At 44.9% G+C, this 22,758-nt stretch overlaps 1 protein-coding gene across 6 annotated transcripts in view; it reads left to right on the top strand.

The window, feature by feature from the left end:
- Positions 1 to 22,758, top strand: part of NHSL2 (NHS like 2) — a 1,089,020-nt gene that overhangs the window by 876,098 nt on the left and 190,164 nt on the right. Inside the window, exon 1 of one of the 6 annotated variants that reach the window (XM_085630757.1) lies at positions 10,860 to 11,265. The exons of 4 other annotated variants lie outside the window; for them this stretch is intronic. The gene's annotated coding sequence lies outside the window, so the exon portion shown is untranslated. Of the gene's footprint in view, positions 1 to 10,859; positions 11,266 to 22,758 lie in introns of those variants that run through there. One more of the 6 variants, XM_085630758.1, reaches the window with a different exon arrangement.

The following is a 22,758-nucleotide window of genomic DNA, read 5'->3' on the forward strand; positions in this document are numbered from 1 at the left end:
CAATATGACTCTGGCTAAACTCCACTCCATTGGCCCATCCCGGCCCCATAATTGTTGAAAATGTGGTAGCCCCCAGGCGGATTTTCCCCATCTAACATGGACTTGTCCCAAGATTGAGGAGTTTTGGGAGGCCGTTTTTGCAACACTCTCCCAAATGATCTCACTAGACATTGACCCCTCTCACGAAGTTGCCCTCTTGGGGTATGTGCCAAATATGCCCCCCAAGTTACGGAGATCTGTAGCACTTGCTCTGCTTTCAGCCAAATGGGAGATAGCACTGAGATGGGGCAGTAGATCCCTCCCTACGACGGCTGCATGGCTTGCCAGTCTCACATACTGCAATACGAATTGTGAACTCTATGCCACACTGCTTCCACCTAGGGCTCGCCCGAAGGATATTTGGGATCCACTGAAAACATATTTACAAACTTTGCAGTCTACTACCCCTGATGGCACCCCTGATGGCGTAGTTCCCACTGGGGTGGGTTGAATTGCGTGCTGACACACTGTATAAACTGTTTGTATTTTATCTGGGAGTATAGTTGAATGTTCTGGGTGGTACATTGTGTAGGAGTGTCTAGTATAAAATGTCTAGGGTAAGGATCAGTACAGCGTAATAAAGTTATCGCAGGGTGGTTGGTGGTATCACGTTGTACACTGTATCGCACGGCTGTTCATGCAAGACAAATTATTCAGGAACCATTTTTTGACATGTCATTGATGGTATAATTGGTAAAATGATAAATAAAGTTTTCACAAAAAAAACAAACAAATACAAACAATACGCATTTTAGAATGTCCCTTTGTTTGATGAAGCCTTCTTGGGTTTTGAGGCATATGATGTCATCATTCACCAGTTGGCCCCTGTATTAACACCAGTTTAAAGCACTTAAAACAATAAAACGGAGGTGTTAAGAACTTTGAAAAGAGCAAGCTGTTGTTATTAATGTTGTTTTTCTAACTACAAAATAGTTTTGTTAATAATAGCACAATTCTTACTACTATTATATGTACAGTTGCTTTGATAACCATATAAACATTATTATTATAATGCATTGTGGTTAATAATATGGTATAAAAACCTGGCTCTTCCCCGGCCTTCTGGGTTAACATTTTATTTCTATCTCTTTTGCTTATGTCTTGGGTTTGGGCTGCGCTGGGACGCCCCGTCGCTGGGGCATCCATGCGCAATACAAATCTGACTAATAATAATAATAATAATAATAGTATTGTGGGTAAGTAAACTGCAGTAATCTCCTATTCGCAACAAAATACGGTAATGTTCTGTTTCTCAGTCGCTTCCTGGAGTAGTCAATCCATGGTCAAGTTCTACGAAAGCCCAAGTTGGCTTTAGAAAGAGTAATGGAAAAGTTGAGAAAGTATGCCTCTCTGAAGAACAATCCAGCTGGTTCCAACCTTCACCAACCTCAGCTCACCTTCTGACTTAGTCAACTGAAATCTGTTCTGGTGCTTGGCGACTGATAAAGTGGTTTTGTTATCAGACTTCTATTAATAAGCTTTTGTTGAACAAAATTAATTGTAAGCCTCTGGTTCAGAGAGGACCTGGCTGGGCAGTTTGGGCTGGACTGCTCACCTTGGACTATCACCGATTTGCGTATGGCTGGGTCTAGAAATGGCATGGTGGGCAAAGGAAAGAGGGGTTGAAATGGTACCCAATCGATTGCTAATGCTTAGATTTATGGCAAGCATCCTCCCATCACCTTTGGTTTGTTTGGGGTTAAAAACATTGTTAGCTAATGTTTCGTTCAAGGATGAGTTGTGTGTGTGCTTACACATTTCTCCTAAGCAAGCCTCACACGCTTGAACAATTGAATCTGCTTCTCCTCTTCACTGGCATTTCATTAATTTCTGGAGCTGAGATTATCCTGGCATCACTAGTATTTTAGACTTCTTTTAGGCAGCATTGACTCTCAAAGCAAAGGAATCAGAGCAAATAAAACCGCTCTCAGCAGGCGGTTCTTTTCAGAGATTATTAAAAGATCCATAAATGATTCAGAGGTAAATGTGAGGAGCAGTGTTTGATCTCTGCTGATGATCACTATAAGAGATGCAGCGAAAGCTGTCTGGTCCCAACTTCCCATCACCAGCCAGTGCATCTACAGCCCTATGACTAAGGCATTGACACCCCCCATCTCTCATGATCACTTATTCTTCTTTTTATGGTATTCTATCATCCAACCTTACTCTACATGAGCAACGCTGCAGAGTTTCAGAGGTGAACAATAAAACAATACACAAAAGATCTCAGAACAGAACGAATGAGACTTTGGAGTGTGAGGAACACCTCAAAATTGTGCAGAAAGTACCCCCAAACAGTTAACTGCACAACAAGGCCACACTACTGCCAATTGTGTCTTATATAAATGCCAAGAACATAACATAACACAACATAACATAGTAAATTAGTGTGTAATTTTGTAAATACATAGCAGGAGAGGTGATCCTCTCACCCAATTTAGTGGTACTCAATTTATTGCATTTGAATGACGATAGAGTGAGTTGACCGTGGCGATACTCAAATCTGTGATCTAGAGATTGCCTACACGTAAGCATCTAATTCTTAGTGCTCTGAGCCACCACGATAATTAATGTGGGTAGCTGCACGGTGACACCTTGAGGCAGTGCTTGATGGGTAAAAAAAATCAGTGCCAGGGCCCCCTATCAGGAGGCCACTGCAGCTCACACTACCCAATGCCCTGCCAGGGCTGCCAATGACAGCACCAATACAACTGCTAACCATCCCACTTCTACAGGTGTGACAGCTCAGATTATTCCAGGTGCCTAACACTAAAAGAATAGCTCAGGCGGCAGGTACTGGTCATTTTTAATATATATTGAATTAATAAACAACTGTTGTTGGGGTCTTTTCTAAATTAGACAGCGCCACCATGTGGCAGAGTCTCATACGTGACGGGTGTTGACAATTAACAGGCGGTGGGGATCACCTGAAAACACCGGCTCAAATTAAGCACTGCTTTAAGGATGCAGTAATACAGATGGCAAGTTCACATCAAGCGTGGGGCTGCTTGGGAGGCTAAACCTTGACAATAAAGAGGAAGTGCTCATGGACGTCACATTGAACGCGCGCTTGTCTTATCGGACTGTGGTTTTATCATACACTAATGGGGTATCTATTGTCTAGGCTGGGGGGGGGGTCCATATTCAGTGGCTAACAACACCTACAGTCAGGCCACGTTTATAACAGACCACTATCCTCTGTGCATCGTAGGTGAAGAGGAAACCGGAAGATGGTCAATAATTGTCAACCAAATAAGGTACCGGAATGGAAGGGGTGGAATTTGGCTGAACTACTCAACCGTGGGTGGTGGCTTTATTTAGGGGGGAAAGCTATCAGCTCATTGCCCTATATAATTGCGTAAAAAAGTCGTATTATGAATTACGAAGCAACTGGTTGAATACACTATATAATTATATGAGTTAGTCATATCATGAATGACAAAGCAACTTGTTCAGCTCTAGAACAACAGAGCTACCAAGCGGCCATCTGCTAAGGGCTGAGGAATCACTGAGACACGAAAGATGCTTTAGAATAAAGATAGTTGCACTGGACAGTTTTCCGCCAAAAAAACGTTGCAGTCACTCTAAACTTTCTCACGTCTAGGAAGGGTGAAGGTCTTGAAACCGGTGGCAGTTCAGAGACAAACAGGCCCTCTGCAGACAGATCCCTTGATTGGCTGATAACGTAACAGCGAAAAACGTGCAATTCCTAACTACAAATTATTCGATGTTGAATTCTTAAAAAGAGCCCCACTTTGGCATGAAAACAAGAAAGCGTGCACCGCAGTGTGGCTATTTTAAGAATTTTCAACTGAAATCAATGGAGGTTGGCTTCAAAAAACATTTTTGAGAAATTCCGAGTGCTGAAAATCTGTCAGCACTGCTTAGCGCTTTAAAATGTTTGCACCTCGGATCCGCACTTCAGTTACCGCTGTGCACAAAGATGCAAAGTTTATCTGGCTTCTCGTTTACTTAGAAGGCGCAATCAAGTGGTGTGGCACTGGGAAATACACCGTTCTCTTCTACTAAGAAATTAATTGAGCAAAAGGAATACATTGTTCTCTTTTACTGAGAAATTAGTTGTGAGAAAGGAAATCTTTTTCATCATTGTGTAAACGGGTGCAGGATATTTCTTCATATCCTGCCCCCTCCTGCCACCTTGTACTCTCTGCCCCGCCGCCACTGGCCGCCTCCCCTTGTACCTCCATCCACACATGTCACCCAGAGCTCGAAGGGTAGATCACTATAGGACATTATCGCGCCTCCAAGAGAATAACTTGTACTTTAGGGAAATACCAGTCATTCCACAAGGCTCCTTCCTGGTTCTCTATTTATTGAACCTCCTGTCCTCTCTCCTGGCCCCTCTGTTCGATCTCACCAACCCCTCCAGCGCTTTGCTGTACTTTGCAAATAACCAACATAACTTTATGTATAAAAATAATAGCTTATTTGCCCCTGGTTCATTCAATATGCTTACCTTGACGGCTCGAAGAGTGGAAAGCCCTGGCTGTGATTAGAATTCATGACCTGCGGATCACAACAGATGTCAGCGGTGGGCAATACCTTTACTCACCCATCTTGTCCAGTGCCATTCTATAGATATCGATTTGTCAATTCTAGACTCACTGAGCTGTAGAAGATTTACTAGGGCCATCACCTGGTATTTCCGGTGCTGAACTGAAGTCCTTTCTTCAGGAATACAACATTTCTAGGCTTCAACAGTCAATAAACAAATTCCATCCGCTGCTGCAGATTCCTTTCCAGCTCTGTTTACTTGTCTCAGATCGGTATGCTAAGCATTTCAAGATCCACGTTGTGTCAGAATTTGGGACAGTGATGCACAGTCTTTTACTGATCATTAAAATGGAGTCAATGCATTTTGCAGCATTTTATCGGCTTTCTTTAGCGGTAATGAAGCAAACACATCTTGCGATGCACTTAAGTTTTGCACCAGCTAAAAAATTGAACAAATGTGTTTTGCATAATTTCGATGTATTTTCTTAGAAAGAAACTGAGTAAATCGTGTTCCATTTCGAATGAGAAAGGTGGGGCTAAGTCTGAAGCGAGTGTTCCATTTGTTGTTACATCATCAGAAAGAGGATTGCTGAGCCGGTTTGCTCCATTCCCTACTGCACAAACCTGTTCCGGAGGGCCGATCTGATTGCGATGTGGCGAGGGGAACCCAGGGACGGGGATGGTTGGTGCAAGATGACCAGGCTGCTGGGCTGAGATGCCTCCAGGGTTGACTTTAGTAGATTTACTGCAGATATAGTGTGATCTGTCCCAGGCAAGGCAACGTCAGCACAGGGCCACTATCCAAGGGGCAATAGAATGCCTCGAGAAGCCTCAGAAAAGGCCTCACTGGCGCGTGAGTCGCATCAAAATGTAACGTCTCTTTGGGAACCAAAAACCCTTGTGCTGGGCCTGATCCAATGCGCGTCCTTGTAGCCTCTCAATCTTCTTGACATGAACGCCCTTGGACACACGGCCGGCTTTAGGGCAGTGCGACTGGTGCGCTGCACTGGGCGCTGATCTGTGAGGGGGCGCTGTGACCTCAGGGGGCGCTGTGTTTAGCAATATCTTATGATAGGAGAGATGAGGGGCACTTTTGCAGGTGGTAGGGAGGGAATCCGAGGAGGCGGTCATGAGACTTGGGGGCGCCAAAAGTGATTGTCGCACCAGGCACCACCATCTGCTTGGACAGATTTGAGAATGTGCAATGCCCTTTGTGGCCTCTGTCCCTGAGGGATGCTGCAGCCTTCTGAGTCACCTGCCACTCCCTTCACTGGGTCTGTCCAGTTTACATTTGAACATCACTCCAGCATCCTGCAGGCCTGGACTGAGAAAGAAGCAGAGCGGGTGAGACTGGACCTCACGGTGCTCTGTAGGTTGACAACTACAGAGCCGGCGCTAGGCTTCTTGTCACCCCGGAGTAATAACCCCCTTCCTTATCTTTCAATTGCAATATGGCTGTAGTTGTTGCTTTTGGGGCCACTTTGGAACCCCCTACAGGCCATTGGTATTGCTTTGCTCTCGAATTTGCTCTAAGTACTGCCATTCTTTCTTAGTGACTTATCACCAAACAGCAATGTTGTGTTCTTTCACGTGTTGTCAAAGTTTTGTTAATGATTTTGTCACTAATTACGCATTACTGCCCTCTGCCCAAGGCATTAATACTTGTTAACATGATTCACTGAGGGTCTGCAAACAATGTTGGACCAAAGTCCAATAGGAAAGGCACCCAATGAGGGAAGGGCAAAACACAGGTGCGAACTCCCCGACGTTTAACTCAACATTACTTTTTATTTTATTTTTTTAGTTTTATATAGCGCAAACTAAACCCGAGACATCGGGTATCACAGCGCTTTCCATGAGCACCAGTTTCATAACCTCAGTTATCTCAGGAATCACACATTATCACTGTCCCTGTTTGTTTCTTCACCCCCTTGCTTCCCACTCTTGCTGAGTTTAGAAGGCAGGGGATTCATCAGTAGGTAAGGCCACCGTTCTAAATATTTTGGTTGGCTGAAACTCACTTAGCAACCTATTTAGAGTAGTCACAGAAGACTATGACTAACTAGCCTCTTCCATTAGTGTCTTACTAACCAGCATAAATGTTGGGAGAGAAAATATAACATGGAGCACTCTGTATCAAATTAAATGGAGAATCATTAAGGTTCAAATATATATTTATATGGTATTTTGGTATTGTATGCTATATTAGGTTTTGTAATCAGCATTTGTATAGCACTAACCACCATTTTGGTGGCATTGTAGCTCTTGCTTAAAATGGGCACCCTCTCCGGTGAAAAAGGAAGGCCATTGAAAGTGTGATATTTGTTGGTGTTTGTGTGAGATTACTAGAGATTTTATTCATTGTATATTTTAGAATTTTGTATGGGGGTAAGATAAAAAATGATATCTGGAAGCTACTCTGTTTCTTCCCCTGGAACACTGTATTGCAAGCCTGACATAATTCTTCTTAAAAATATCTGTCTCTGTTGGCTGCCATTTCACAAAAATCATAAAGTTATCTAAAGTGACTTTGCGTGCCATTTGCCTAGAGTGAATTTTTAGGTCTCATCCACAGACATATTATTACTGTATGTCTGTTGCTGAAGACTTACTGTATATAATACCAATACTGGCGAACGGCTCCTGGAGTGGGCATGTGGCCCACGCCACGAGCAAGTTCTCGAAAGCCAACAACTCCGTCCTGAGCCTCCCACGCCCCAAGAAAATTGGCGCCACTAAAGCTATTCTTAAAATTTTTAAATTACAGTGTTCCCCTGTTGCTACGTATGGAGCTGAAGTTTGGGGATCGGCCAGCAGCATTGGTATCCAAAGAGAGGAAAACCGCTTTTGCAGGAAACTGCTGGGAGCACCAATTTCCTCTTCCAATTTCATCTGTCATAACGAACTTAACCTCCCATTCATAAACGACTTTATTAAAGCAAGACCAGCACTCTTCTGGATTAGAATCTGGAGGAATGAGGCTGCTGCCCTTACGCAAAACATCATTAGGGACTGCCTCAATAGTGATAAAGGCATACAGATCCCCTGGTTTAAAGAAGTTTTTAAAATATTTAATGAAATTGGAAGAGGTATTTTGTTTACAGAGCCAACGGCTATTGAACCAAAGGACAAACATGAGGTTCAAAAGGCACTCTATGCACTTTATCGTAATGAACGGCTTGGAATTGAACTACAGAAATCAGGGGTCAAAAAATACATTGGTAATGGTCTCTGTATGCAAACTATGCCATCCTACTTATTACTGCCTATGTCGAATTGGGAAAGATCTCTATTGTTTCGTCTAAGGGCAGGAACTGTTAAATTTCTGCTTTCTTTTCCTTTGGGGTATCTACATCATACTGCCCTTACTCCCTGCCCCTGTGACGGCACAAGCACTCAAGATGATTGGCACTTTTTGTTTTTCTGTAAATATTATGTGAGATATACCAAATGGCTTTTATTCCCATATTTTAGAAAGCTCAGACCTCTTACTCTCCAGGAATCCTATATGCTGTTGCTCACCCTGGACAATGATGAATTGACGTTTCGCACTAGCACTTTTCTAAGACTAGCCATACGTGCACGTAAGACCATGGAAAGTCCTTGTAATCAGATCCAGTCAAAAAATACTACTGCTTAAACCTTATAAGTTAATGGAATTTACTGTCTATTTTTTGTATGAATTGTCTTGTCACTATGAAGTGTAATTTATTTAATTGTTTTGTATTATGTGTATGTATATGATGTGTCGGTACTTTTATGAATTTTAACAAATTCGAATAAAGGTCTTTTGAAACTTGAATACCAATACTTAGAGGTACCCAGAATGCACTGCCGCCAATCCTGATGCTGCATGAAAGCAGTGTCGGGATGGGCCTGAGTGTCGCAACTTGAGCTCCTGGCAGATTGGGAACATGTGCCTGCTCTCTCCAGCCGCAGCAATGCAGCTGGGCTGGAGAGAGCTTAACTACGCATGTGGGTTTGGTCGGCCTGAGACGGCTGGCCAAACCCTCTTGCACAGTGAAGGGTGTGCCCACCACTTCCCCACCAGCAGTGTCATCCTCTAGACCCACCCCGAGACTCGTCAGAGTCTTGGTGGCAGGTCCAGGGGATTAAAATAAAACAATAATAAAACGGGTTAAAGCCCGTTTTATTATTGTTTTATACGCTGTTGGTGGCAGGGTGGTGGCGCTCCTCCGCTCCAATGGAGGGACCGCCTCTGACCCTTACCATCTTTTAAATTGGACGACTTGTATCCTTTCTGTGGCTACACATCAGAAAATTACTTTGTTTCTTTTCTGTTTGCTTTCTTGATCTCTCGCCCATGTACTGCCTCCTCTTCACATCCCTGCCCCTCTACTGTTACTCTATGTTGCTCTTGCCTAAGGTCCAGCCGTTGCTTCCCCATCCCTCCCCATTCGGCTCAGAGATTCTTTTGTTGATTTTTTTAAACTCACCTCGCTCCTCTTTTAGTCCACTAACATTCCCTGTTTCCATTGCTCCTGCAGTTCTCCCTGTCACCAACTGTGGTTCAATGGGATTTACAGGCACCCCCGGCCACTCCACCTTTGCACCACCCCCCATCATGTTCTTATTTATTTTATTTTTGGGGGATGGCCCAGCAGATGCATTCTGCTGGCGGGCCACTCCTTTCTACAGAAAGCACTTTTGTGCAATTTTAATATATTTTTTAATTTACTTTTGCAAGATGGACACACCCCAGTTATTGTTTATTTTATTGCCACTGACCATGCTCTGCAAAAAATAAAAAAGGAACTGGTAAAGCCAAAAGAGGAGACCTATTATCTTTGCCAATGCTTGTTTTAGGAGGATTCATGAAAGCCTGAGACCGCAGCTTGTTAATAAACATTGATTGATAACAGGTGCAAGAAACCAGCTTCCGGTCCAGGGAAAACCTGGCTTGGCAGTTCAGGCTGGACTGTCCCCATGAGCAACAGGGTCAAGACTGATTTGCATAGGGCTGGGTCGGAACTGAGGTGGCGAAGTGAGCTAAAGAACGATGATGGATTCAAACCAGATCTGTGACTGGGGGTGAGTGTCTGAAAAGTTTCAGCGCTCCGTCCGTCATCTCCTTGTGTTTGCAAGAAACCAGTACCAAAGAACTAATGCCTGAATTAATACCCATAGCCAAGTTGGTTAGATCACACTGGTTGCAAAGTAGTTGAGAGCGAATTCATGTCCCTACATAAGGGTAGCAATTCTTTCCATGGCTAGCCCTAGCTAGATTGTTGCAAACCTCTTCTGATCATGTGTGTTACTTTACTAACGCAGCTAAATGTAACTGTTTCTTTTTAGCTTCCACAACGTTATGTGACTACATATTATATGAGCGAAGCGGCCGCCTACATACGAAACTTTTTAAGACAAATTTTCTAAAAAACAACTGATCTAAGTGTTACTTGGAAATCAAAAAGCTTTTCTATGTATTCTTTAGCACCTACGTTCCTTGAACACTTTGTAGAGAGGGTCTCGGGTGTTGTGAGCTTTGATGCGGGGAAGGCTGGGGGAAGAGAGATGGGCAAGATCTGTCTCTGAGAAAGGTTTCTGATTTTATGGACACTGAAACATATACAGAATATTTCACCATTAATTTTCATTCATTGCGATGCAGCGCGCGCTACGAAATTCGTTTTGTTTATTTAATTGTTTACTTACCTGCAATTATCCATATTCCGGTTTTTAGAACCCCCCCCACCCTGCCCCTCCCCCGCCCCACCTTACCGCCCCACGGAACTCCCTCCAAGGGCCGCGGCTGAGAATCGGCGAGTGGAGAGGAGCACCGGACGGAGGGACCGGCGACCAGCAGCATTTATGGGGAGTGCCCCATCATTTATTAATGTTACCATCCAGCACTGCTCCAGTGATCGTGCGTAGCAGCCATATGCCGACATCGCATGCACAAAGCCATAAAACATACCACTGTTGTGTTTTCTACGCCCATTCTACGGTGTAGCTATCACTGGTGCAGCAGGTGCACTGGCACCGGCGCCCTGAGGACCATATTGAACCTTGATAATTGCTGTATTTTACTGCCCCCTCAACAGCAGTCAGAGGGTCATTTTCTTTGCTTTGCACAGGGGCATCCTTTCGATACGGCTGCACCCAGTGCAAAAGCAGTGGCCATGAAAGTTCAGACCTCTACTCTAAAGTTAAATGTGAAGAAACGAAATAAAAGCTTCTTGTGGTCTCTGACCACAGGGGCTCAGGGACGTGGAAGCAAGAGGGCCCTGCTTGTGCGTCAGAAGGTCGCATGCTCAGCCGAGGAGAGCGTGCGCTGTTTATCTGTAGCCAGCTGGACCACAGTGGAGAGCGTGGCCCACTCCTGCGGCCCGGGTGGCTAGTGAGGGCCTGTGGCGTGCCCACCACAAGCCATTTGTTTTGCAAACACGTTGGCCTGGCTTCTTAATATCACATTTCCCCACACTTCCCCTTCCACCCTGCCACGCTCAGCCCCATGCACGTCCGGCCTCCCCTCCGCCTCGGGCGTCCCCTTCTGGGACGAGTGCGGTTTGAAACAGTTGTAGAAGGCGCCTCGCAGCGCGCTCGGTGCGGCTGAGAGAGAGAGAGGACGGGCAGCTGCTGGGCAGGAAAGGAGCCCTCGTCCCCAGGATCGGTGGTAACCCCTCACAGGAGACCCCATAACCGAGGCGTCAGCAGGAGACCGCGAGCCGAGCCGTCCTGGATGAAGCGGTAAGCGTCGCTCTTCTTCGTGTCAGTGGCGTGCACTCTGTTACTGACATTTTATGCCGTCCTTCATATCTTCATGAGTGCATTTTACTCACAGCTGCACGCGACGACCGAGTGACCGTGAGCAGATGGACGAACTGTATTAAACATTCTTACATACTGCCGAGATAGCTCCGTGAGATGAGTGCTCAGTCCGAGATCTGTGTGGGATCTGCGGTTTGCAAGCCCGAAGTCGGACGAGCAAGTCTCAGTATTTCATCCTTCTGGGAACGATAAGATGAATTTTGGTGAAAGTGTTCTATAATTTCAAATAGACGCATAATACCATTATGTCCGTTGAGAGAGAATGTATTTCAAGTGCTCTTGAACTAATGTAACACCCAACAACTGGCCAATTACATCATGCGATAGTATCAGCGTTTGTGCAGAGCACTGCTACAAGTTATGTAGGATTATATGTTATCACTGCTTTAACTAAGCAGGCCCTGAGTGCCTGCACTTCTTTAGTTTGAAAGGAGGATTACCTGCACTTCTTAAATTTAGTTTGAAAGGCGGAGTACCTGCACTTTTTGAGATTGACAGGCGGAGTACCTGCATTTCTTTAGTTTAGTTTGAAAGGCGGAGTACCTGCACTTCTTTAGTTTGAAAGGCAGAATATCTGCACTTCTTTAGTTTGAAAGTCGGAGTACCTGCACTTCTTTAGGTTGAAAGGCGGAGTACCCGCACTTCTTTAGTTTGAAAGGCGGAGTATATGCACTGCTTGAGTTTGAAAGGCAGAGTACTCACACTTCTTTAGTTTGAAAGGCGGAGTACCTGCACTTCTTTAGTTTGAAAGGCAGAGTAACTGCACCTCTTTAGTTTGAAAGGCGGAGTACCTGCACTTCTTTAGTTTGATAGAGTACCTGCACTTCTTTAGTTTGATAGAGTACCTGCACTTCTTTAGTTTGATAGAGTACCTGCACTTCTTTAGTTTGAAAGGCAGAGTAGCTGCACTTCTTGAGTTTGAAAGGCAGACTACCCGCACTTCTTTAGTTTGAAAGGCGGAGTACCTGCACTTCTTGAGTTTGAAAGGTGGAGTACTTGCACTTCTTTTAGTTTGAAAGGCGGAGTACCCGCACTGCTTGAGTTTGAAAGGCGGAGTACCTGCACTTCTTGAGTTTGAAAGGTGGAGTAACTGCACTTCTTTAGTTTGGAAAGGCGGAGTAACTGCACTTCTTGAGTTTGAAAGGTGGAGTACCCGCACTTCTTTAGTTTGAAAGACGGAGTACCTGCACTTCTTGAGTTTGAAAGGTGGAGTAGCTGCACTTCTTGAGTTTGAAAGGCAGACTACCCGCACTTCTTTAGTTTGAAAGGCAGAGTACCTGCACTTCTTGAGTTTGAAAGGTGGAGTACTTGCACTTCTTTTAGTTTGAAAGGCGGAGTACCCGCACTGCTTGAGTTTGAAAGGCGGAGTACCCGCACTTCTTTAGTTTGAAAGACGGAGTACTTGCACCTCTTTAGTTTGAAAGGCGTAGTACCTGCACGTCTTGAGTTTGAAAGGTGGAGAACCTGCACTTCTTTAGTTTGAAAGGCGGAGTACCTGCACTTCTTGAGTTTGAAAGGCGGAGTACCCACACTTCTTTAGTTTGAAAGGCGGAGTACCTGCACTTCTTGAGTTTGAAAGGCGGAGTACTTGCACTTCTTGAGTTTGAAAGGCAGAGTACCTGCACTTTTCGAGTTTGGAAGGCGGAGTACCTGCACTTCTTTAGTTTGAAAGGCGGAGTACCTGCACTTCTTTAGTTTGAAAGGCATAGTACCTGCACTTCTTTAGTTTGAAAGGCGGCGTACCTGCACTTCTTGAGTTTGAAAGTCGGAGTACCCACACGTCTTTATTTTGAAAGGCGGAGTACCTGCACTTCTTGAGTTTGAAAGGCGGAGTACTTGCACTTCTTTAGTTTGAGAGGCAGAGTACCTGCACTTCTTGAGTTTGAAAGGCGGAGTACCTGCACTTTTTTAATTTGAAAGGCGGAGTACCTGCACTTCTTTAGTTTGAAAGGCATAGTACCTGCACTTCTTTAGTTTGAAAGGCGGAGTACCTGCACTTCTTGAGTTTGAAAGGCGGAGTACTTGCACCTCTTTAGTTTGAAAGGCGGAGTACCTGCACTTCTTGAGTTTGAAAGGTGGAGAACCTGCACTTCTTTAGTTTGAAAGGCGGAGTACCTGCACTTCTTGAGTTTGAAAGGCGGAGTATCCACACTTCTTTAGTTTGAAAGGCGGAGTACCTGCACTTCTTGAGTTTGAAAGGCGGAGTACTTGCACTTCTTTAGTTTGAGAGGCAGAGTACCTGCACTTCTTGAGTTTGGAAGGCGGAGTACCTGCACTTCTTTAGTTTGAAAGCCGGAGTACCTGCACTTCTTTAGTTTGAAAGGCATAGTACCTGCACTTCTTTAGTTTGAGAGGCGGAGTACCTGCACTTCTTGAGTTTGAAAGTCGGAGTACCCACACATCTTTAGTTTGAAAGGCGGAGTACCTGCACTTCTTGAGTTTGAAAGGCGGAGTACTTGCACTTCTTTAGTTTGAGAGGCAGAGTACCTGCACTTCTTGAGTTTGAAAGGCGGAGTACCTGCACTTCTTTAGTTTGAAAGGCGGAGCACCGGCACTTCTTTAGTTTGAAAGGAGGAGTACCTGCACCAGGGCCGGACTGGCCATAGCGGGCACCGGGCGTTTTCCCGGTGGGCCACCAAGGTGGGCGCCGGGGGCTGCAATATTGCCCCCCAGCAACAAAAGCGGCACAAAGCTATCCGCTAACACCACCCTAACCCCCGTCACCCCCAACCGCCCACCTGATGTCTTTGCCAAGTCCGTTTTCTGTTCCCAGTGCTGCCCTGACCTGCACTTCTTTCTTTAGTTGGAAAGGAGGACTACCTGCACTTTGTTAGATTGAAAGGAGGAGTACCTGCACTTCGTTAGATTGAAAAGAGGAGTACCTGCACTTCGTTAGATTGAAAGGAGGACTACCTACACTTTGTTAGATTGAAAGGAGGAGTACCTGCACTTCGTTAGATTGAAAGGATGACTACCTGCACTTCGTTAGTTTGAAAGGAGGAGCACCTACATGTGTCAAACAGCAGGGCTGGCCTTTCATTCCACCAGGCATTTCCTCGGTGGCCTGGTGCCCATGGAGGTCGGTTTGTGAAGACAGTGGGCTGCTATTGGCACTTACCTTCTCCACTTTCTCCAGCTCCCCAAGTAAATAACAGCGAGCACAAGAGCGGCGAGAGAGTAAATAGAGGGAGAGAGAAAAGGAGAGTGGTAGAGAGAGAGAAAGAGCGGGGGAAGACACAGAAAAGTAGAGAGAGAATGAGTAGTAGAGATGAAAGAAGAGGAAGGAAGGCTGGATTAGACATTTTTGACATGGCTGGTTTTGGTCCCCAGTCTGGCCTTGGCAAACAGGTACTCTGGGATAGTGAATGCCTGCATGCCTGTAGATGCATTGCAAGTATTTCGTATGGAATGCACTTCTACAGTGTTGGACTGTCCGTCAGCCATGTCTAAAGTGTTGAAGGCCAGTGCTGAGTGAAGTCTTATATCATCTGATGTTAGGGACTTCGAACAAGCCCCATCATTATGCCAGGAGTCCCGTTGGTGCGAGACTGTGCAGAAGATCACACCCTTTTACTAGAACAAGTCATAGATTTGCACACAGACCTCCTCTTACCACTGCTTAATTTGTGAAAGAATAAGTGCTGGGGCCCAAAGTTTTTCTCAGAAGTCTGCTGCTGCCAAAAGTTAGGCTTGCTGCCTACCAAGGCTGCATAGTTTGGATTCCACCCCACAGTTCTTTCACCCACCACTGGACACTCCCTGCCCCTTGAGCTCACTTATACCTTTCCTCCGTTCCGTCGTATGTCCGTGTTGCGTCCGTCCAAGGTAGGGCACTTCACACAGATGTTGTAGATGTGACATATAAAGCAGGCCAAACTCTTGTCTCGGCTCAGTGAGAGGGCCCAGCAATCTTACTGTTTTTCTTTTCTCAGGTCTCCTTAGACATGTCTGGCTCTTGCTGCTCCAATTTAATGCCATTGGGACCGAGGGCTTTGTGGGGTGCTATGTCCGAGTGCGCCAACCCCAAGTAGACACTCACTGTTCTAGGCAATGTGAAGGCCATTTAGTTGTTTAGAGGAATGTTCATGTCTGCCCATAAACAGTGGGATACACACAGCGACACTTGAAAGGCTACACTAGACTGTTTAATCCTAGATTGCCTCAAAAACAGAATATTCAAAGCTGACTTTTAATTCTTTTCACGAGGATGTCAAGAGGCATCCAACAGCGTATTGCATTATGGGATTGGAAGGTTTGCTTTTCTGGGTACTGGAGCCCCTACATTCTTACACCCCAAAAAGACACCTCCACCCTATGCCCACGGGTGGTTGGGTTGGGGGCAGTGTTAAACCTCAGTTTCCCGAGGTAATGTGTCTCAACACAGAGCACCACCCAACATTTCTGAAATACAGTTAGTGAAGTACCGACAGACTCACTTTCATTTGCATATATATTCTTGTTTGCCTTCTAATGTAACTCCTTACTCTAAGATCCGTCTCTGCCCCCGCACTCTTCTTGCCAACATTAGACACACACACACACACTCACACTGTTCCCCTCTCTTGCACACATACAGCCTTCCTCTACAATTTTTCCACGCAAACCACTTTATTTCACTACTCTACATCTTTTCACTCCATCTCCTCTCTCACACAACTTTCCCTCCCATAAACCCAGCCTTCTCTCAGTCACATCCCTCTCTTTCTCACCTCCTGTTTATCAGTGTCATTTTTTTGCTCTCTCACTTACACAGACCCACACCCCAAGGACCCGTGTGTTTATGCTCCCCATCATTACTGCAAATTATCATTTTTTTAAATTTACACTGCCGAAAGCAAACTTGTTACCCACAATTATGTGGCACAGACTTAGAAGCCCCGCTGACGGAAGCTAAATAGAAAAGCCTATGCAGGATTCTAGATTTAAATGAATAGAGTGATGATTTCAAAATAAACATGGATGTTTGGTAGTGAAAAGGAATCAAAAAGTAGATTTGGGGCCATTACAAACCGTTGGACGTTTTGTTTCTTTTTGCTGTTTCCACGTGCCCGTCATCTATGAAGTTTGGAGCAGCCCAGACCCTGCCCAGGTAACTACCTACAAGGCAGACACACGTGCCAAATGCTTGGAGAAGCATTTTGAGTGCACGTGCATTAGGTTCCTTTTGATCTCAGCTCTGATGATGAAACTGTTTACATTGTTGAGGGCTGCCACTGACTCCCACTCTTGCGAGGGAGGGGGGAGGGGCAGTGGAAACCTTCAGGGTCCTTATGACGCTCAGCCTTTTCTGCCTCCCCACCTGAAGATTGCATCCCGGTCTCTGGGTACCTCTAATAATCCACATCTGTAAAGTGCGAACAATCACCCGTAAGGGTCTCTAGGCGCTTGGGTCCGTCGGGAAGATTAAGCAAGCTATTGCCCAGAGTCACATGGTGCTAGACTGACCTGCCGCCGGCACCTGGGATCGAACCGTGATCCCCAGATTCCTGGGTCTGTCACCCTGGCCCTGGCACCACACCTCTTCCACCTCTGAACCACTCTTTTCTATGGAGTAACATGAACATTCTGCATTAGACTTAAAGTAGTAAATGACATTACCAAATAAGGAAAGGGCGTCGAATAAAAGGGTCCCCAGCTGGTACTTTTTGCAGCTTCCTGTTTGAGGTACTAATTAAACATTCCCATGTATGAAGGCTAGCAGGGTAACATAATGAGGCAGGTCTTCTTTGTCACATTGTGCAGCTGCATTTGTTTACTAATCACCACCCATTGAACCCAGAAGCCTGAAAGCAAGCATTGGCAAAGCTGGTATGTCGCGCCCTCTGATGGCATTAGCCATCCCTTTGGCTTTGCCAATGATTTTTATCAATGCTGCTTCACATTAGCAAATGGAATGAAAAGGCTTGCTTGCTGATGTCAAACAGCATTAGGATACAGTGCAATGAGGTAGACGTGGGTGGAGTCATTAGGCCTGCGCGCTGGTGGGTCATGAAACTACCACGGTCCCAGCATCACCACGCTTGTGTGCATATACATTATGATGCCACGGCAGCCCCAGTGTCACCATGCATGTGCACGCATAGACCATCTTGGAACAGTAAATTAAAAATATATAAAACATGTGTCAAAGTGTATGTTTTGTTTTACTTTTAGAAAGGAGCGACCTGGCAGCAACTTGCAGCTGTCACCCTCCCCCCAAAAAGTATTATAAGATAAAAAATAAAAAAAGAATGAGACCGGAGGCAGAGTGGAGTAAGAACTGGTGATTGGTCAGGGTGAATATTGGAGTAGCTGGTTAAGAGGGTTGTAAACAAAAGAAAACCAGACAAACCAGATGTTGAAACCAGCGTCCCTTCTCGGGGTGGAAGGTGGGTTCAAGACGTAGAATGCAGGGACAGGTGTTTCTGTGGGTAAGTAGCACACAATGGCGAGAGTAAGAAAAAATAGGCACTCACATGAAGTGCTGACGGAAAAAGGAGTCCCCAGAATGAAAGGAGTGGAAGAATATGTCATCCTATTGAAAGAATTGTAAATAAGCTATGCTCAAGAGTACAGCTGTCTGTAGGCAACACCTAAACTGTATGACAAACGTTAGTTTATTTACATGTTCAGGGCAGTGCCCCTTGTTTTGAGAGATCTGATGCAAATTACTTCTGGTGTCTCTAGGAATGAGGAGGCGGGTGGCGGAAAGAGGCTTGAGCGGTCGAAGGAAAACAAGTCTTGCATGACAAGGCGCCTTGAATCTTTAATCTAGGGTATTCAGCTTATCAACCAAGCACTCTATCTAATCTGCTTGTGTACAGATGGTTTGGGGTGGAGCTAGTTTTACTTCTTGGAAGAAGATTACTATCCTACAAAGATGCCTGTAGTACACAATATTTCAAATGGAAAATTGAAGACAATTATTTGCAGCGCATCCACACTTCCATGCATGGTGTCTGCAAAGAGGCAAACAAAGCGTTGTTTCTTTATGTTACACTGGAGTGGTCCAACAATGGCGTGTGTACTCATAAAGTTGGTGATGTATTGTCATTAGGAGTATATCATGATCTAACATCACTCATTAGGAGAAGATGGGAACCTAGTGTCACTCATTAGGAGAAGAGAATGATCTAATGTCACTCATGAGATGAAGATGGAGACCTAGTGTCACTCATTAGGAGAAGATAGTGATTTAATGTCATTTACTAGGGGAAGTTATTTAACACCATTTATTAGCTGAATATGATAATCTAATGTCACCATTAAGAGCAGCAGTTGTGGAACACACACTTTTCTTCTTTATCCGTCTTTAAGGGCACTTCACCGAAGTAGAGGACATAAGGTGGGCACTGTGGCATCAATTCACTAAAGTCATAAGTATAACACAAGTGGCATCACATGCCCTCTTATTATGTCTGGTGCTAGAGCAGGAAGTGGCATCACTTGACAATTGAATTTAGGGATGTGCAAAGTTAAAGCCTCATGGCTCACAGTGCGGAATATTTTTTTTAAAGCTAGGGGGGGCTACACAAATTACCTATTAGAATTTCTTTTAGAAAATGGGCTACCCAGAGAAAGGGGGAGCTCCCTGGACAGCCATTCACGCCCCATCCACATGGAAAACCATGGCCAACCAGCTAAAGCTGCACAGCTCTCACAACAGACCCAAAAGTTGTTCTTGGTCACTCCTGTGTCCCTACCCACTCCACCAACACCAGCCTGCATTATGATTCCTCCCTCAACATAGCATATTTGAGGGCACCACGCCCCACTCTGAACTACCAACCCCCGACTGTTTTGCCTGCCGTCCTTGACACCTACCAGCAGCGTCCTGTGGGAGCAGCTGCCTGAGTCCATCACCTTCTTCATTCCATCGACATCCTCCCCAAGGTCCTCAAAACAGGAAACGATGGATGAAGAGACGGGAAAAAGTTATCTTGCCTCCTTATCCACTATTTCGTGCTCTATGTTGCCCGTAGGCAGGACATCGATCAAATTAAGTAAAAGATGATGGACTCACACGGCACCCTTCCTCAGGACACCAGTAGGATGGCAGTGGACCATTTTTAACAACTCAATGTGTAGGTCGAGGAGAATATGAAAAATGTACTTATTACCCCTGGACAGGTTTTTATCTGACATTCCTCAACTACGCATGTGTAGTTAAACGTTTGCATGAGCCTACATTTGATTTGAGTGACAGGCAACTGTGCATGTTGTGAATGATCTTTGTTGAAATCCAGAGGCTGCCACCTCATAAAAACAGTGAGGAACATATCAAACAAAAAAACGACTCTGCTACTAAAAGAAGAAGCAGCTAACTACGTACCCGGGCTTTGAAAGCAGTATTCACAATGGTTACAACTCATGAGAGGCAAAGAAGTGTACAGGGGTAGTGCATAAGAACTTAGAGGTAGCAGTTAATGGCACCAACATCCTTTAAATGACTCCCCTCAGGGGGGCATTGACAGTCTGTCTGAAACTACATGCACCTCTTTTTTTGAAATTTCAAATATTGTCAGGAGTGTACGTTGGTGACTGTTCTACCCTGGGTGGAAGAACCGTGCTCGTCCATACTGGGAAGAGGTGTGGCGCTGCGGCCAGGGTGACTGATTCTGGAGTCTGGGGATCACGGTTCGATCCCCGGTGCCAGCGGCAGATTAGCCCAGCACCATGTGACTCTGGGCAATAGCTTCCTTAATCTTCCCGACGGCCGCCAGTGCCTAGAGACCCTTACGGGTGATTGTTCGCGCTTTACGAATGTGGATTATTATTATTATTCCGTCACACCTTCTAATCAGATGTATTGAGATCGATTCTATTTCTTTTGCATCTGCAGAGTCAGATGCACATTTCATTTGTATTAGAACGCTGGAATGATGGGAGCCCCATCGAAGACAACGGATGGGCGGAGGGGCAAATATTGCTGGTACAGACCATCAGCCCAGCATTTCAAAACTTGCCTTTCTATTTCACCCAGTTAAATTAGAGCATTCTACCCAAAGATGATGGTAATTTCTAATAGCTTTCAAGCCTTTCTGGCTCGGGCTATCCCGGTTGCTAAAGACAATTTCTAGGAGATCTATCTAGGTTTGACACCCTCCCCACCCATCCATCTGGTCTCTGAACTTTAAGTGTTTCTGCACGTATTGATGTTTTTGCTGCACCTCCCCCCTCCCAGTGTAGACGAACACCCATCAGCACTTTCAACCTTCTTCCGCACAACAGGCTGTTGATCATTGACTATAGAATACAGCTACTGTGCAACTTGTGCATGCTGGCAGCACTTAATCCCTCATCTGTTATTGGTACAAACAGTTACCTTGGATTAAGAGCCCATCTTAAATTGGGCAAAAGACACCCTTTCAGTTGGACCTATTTCACACCCTGTGATGTGGTTCTTGGGATATTTTGAACCCATTCGATTTACTGCGTATTCAAGGGCTGGTAGGCTAATTCTTCAGCACTATTGTTGAATAGTGCCTGATATTTTATTCAATGTCAAAGCAGTGGAAACTATGTTTGGTATAAGGAATCACAGACACAACATAATTGATGGTACATAGTGACAGGTTTCCCTGGCTGCTACCGTCAAAGCTTTGGTGAAATGATGGTCATCCATGGTTGATGCTGGTGTACTAAACCTGGGAATTAGGAATTGCGTATTTTGTTTAATTAATTGTTTAGGCAGTGACATCATTCAAGAGCACATCCAATCAGAATGGAATGCACTTCTTTAGATCAAAGTGTGTGTGCTGACAATACGAATCCCTTCTATAAAGGATGGCTGAGGCACACATGGAAGACCAGGTTGGGGAAGGCTGTGGTAACATCTGTCCAATTCTGTGGGCAAACAGATATTCAAGTCTAGTGGTCTTAATCTGGTTCTTATTGTGACCACTTGGAGAAACATTAACCTAATCTTGCTCATTGTTGGTTGAATCACCACAGATTTGTCTACAAGTATGAAAGTTCAGACTTGATCACAGGAGAAAATAGGTTTCCAAAAATTCTATATTTAGCAGTCACACCAGACTGGGTGAAGTATGTTTAGACTGGGTGAAGTAAAGGTTGAGGGGTGTCCCAAGTATGCTCTACAGCATCCTGGCTATGAAGGAATTACGCCCCACACTTCTGTGCCCATACTGCGGCACAGCTTTAGAATTACCATTGGCTTTAGTGGGTAAAATAGTGCACATAACAGGATAAACTACCACGGCCAGTAAAATTCATGTTAGATTACAGCGAATGACAAACTCACCACTAGCGGCAATTGAATTACTGGCAACAATCCTTATTATATGAAAAAATCTCCCTGAAAATAAAGGCATTTATTTCCCAAAATGAAATCAGCTCTGAGAAGGTCTTAAATTGAGTAACACCCATAACCAGTCTCCATGCATGGTTATAGGGCCAAGTGTATTTTGTCTTTCAGGGACTCATATATTTTTTTGTCCAAAACTATTTTTTTTAAACATTATCCTAAAAAAGACTTACTTTCTTGCACATCAAAAATGGCATAACCTGGTCAACCAGGATATTACCTCCTATGAATAGTTCCAGCAGAAAGAGGCGTCGACGAGCTTGGTGTCATGGTGATTCTAGGGGTCAACAGCCTGCTTTGTACCAACAAAAATGGAAGTGTGACCCACACTCATTTGTGGAGTTACAACTTCCCTATATCTTGGGGGATTGATACAAGAGGGTTGGTGATTTCGGCCCAGCTCATTAACTGGTGTCAGATAGAGCTTCCTCGTCAGGTCGTTATTCCCCATTGCTGAAACATGGAAGTGGAAGGTGCTCCTCACGTGTCAGTATCATCCAGAGGGAGACCTGATCCATCCAACAATTGAATGCGCTCATGGTATTGAACCCCTGCAATCCCACCTGAGTATGGATGCAATAACTTAGGGGCCAATCCACAAAGGAATGTAAGAGTATGTAAAAGAGTATTCCTACAGTTCTCTTCCTTACGTACTCTTAAATGTCTTTTTAATCTGCCACAAAAGATCCAAAATGTGATGATTCAAGTCATATATACAATCAGTACTAATAGGAAGGGACTGTGCTCCCATTACACCTTCACTCCCGGGGAGCTGGCCATTCGAGACTGATTCACAGAGGCATGTGAGAGTGTGTGAGGGTACTCCGGCATACTCTCCTTCCTATAGTCATAAATGCTCTTCTGAACCAGCCCCTTAGTCCTCGGTGCCGCTGTTTTCTTGCGGCTGCGCAGATGCACTGGTGCCTGCCACAGATGCATTACAAATGCATTTCCTAAAAGGCAGTTGATTGTATGGCCTCCAGGGAAGTGTGCCAGAAAGAAATACAGCCCCAGGCCTCTCTGTAGGAGAGTTTGAAGACACTAGGTCACAGTTGGATTTGCTTCTATTAATCAAAACGATCGTGAAGAATGAGTATATCTAATAA

The sequence above is a fragment of the Triturus cristatus genome, chromosome 10, assembly GCF_964204655.1.
Source record: "Triturus cristatus chromosome 10, aTriCri1.1, whole genome shotgun sequence".
NCBI classification, from domain to species: Eukaryota; Metazoa; Chordata; class Amphibia; order Caudata; family Salamandridae; genus Triturus; species Triturus cristatus.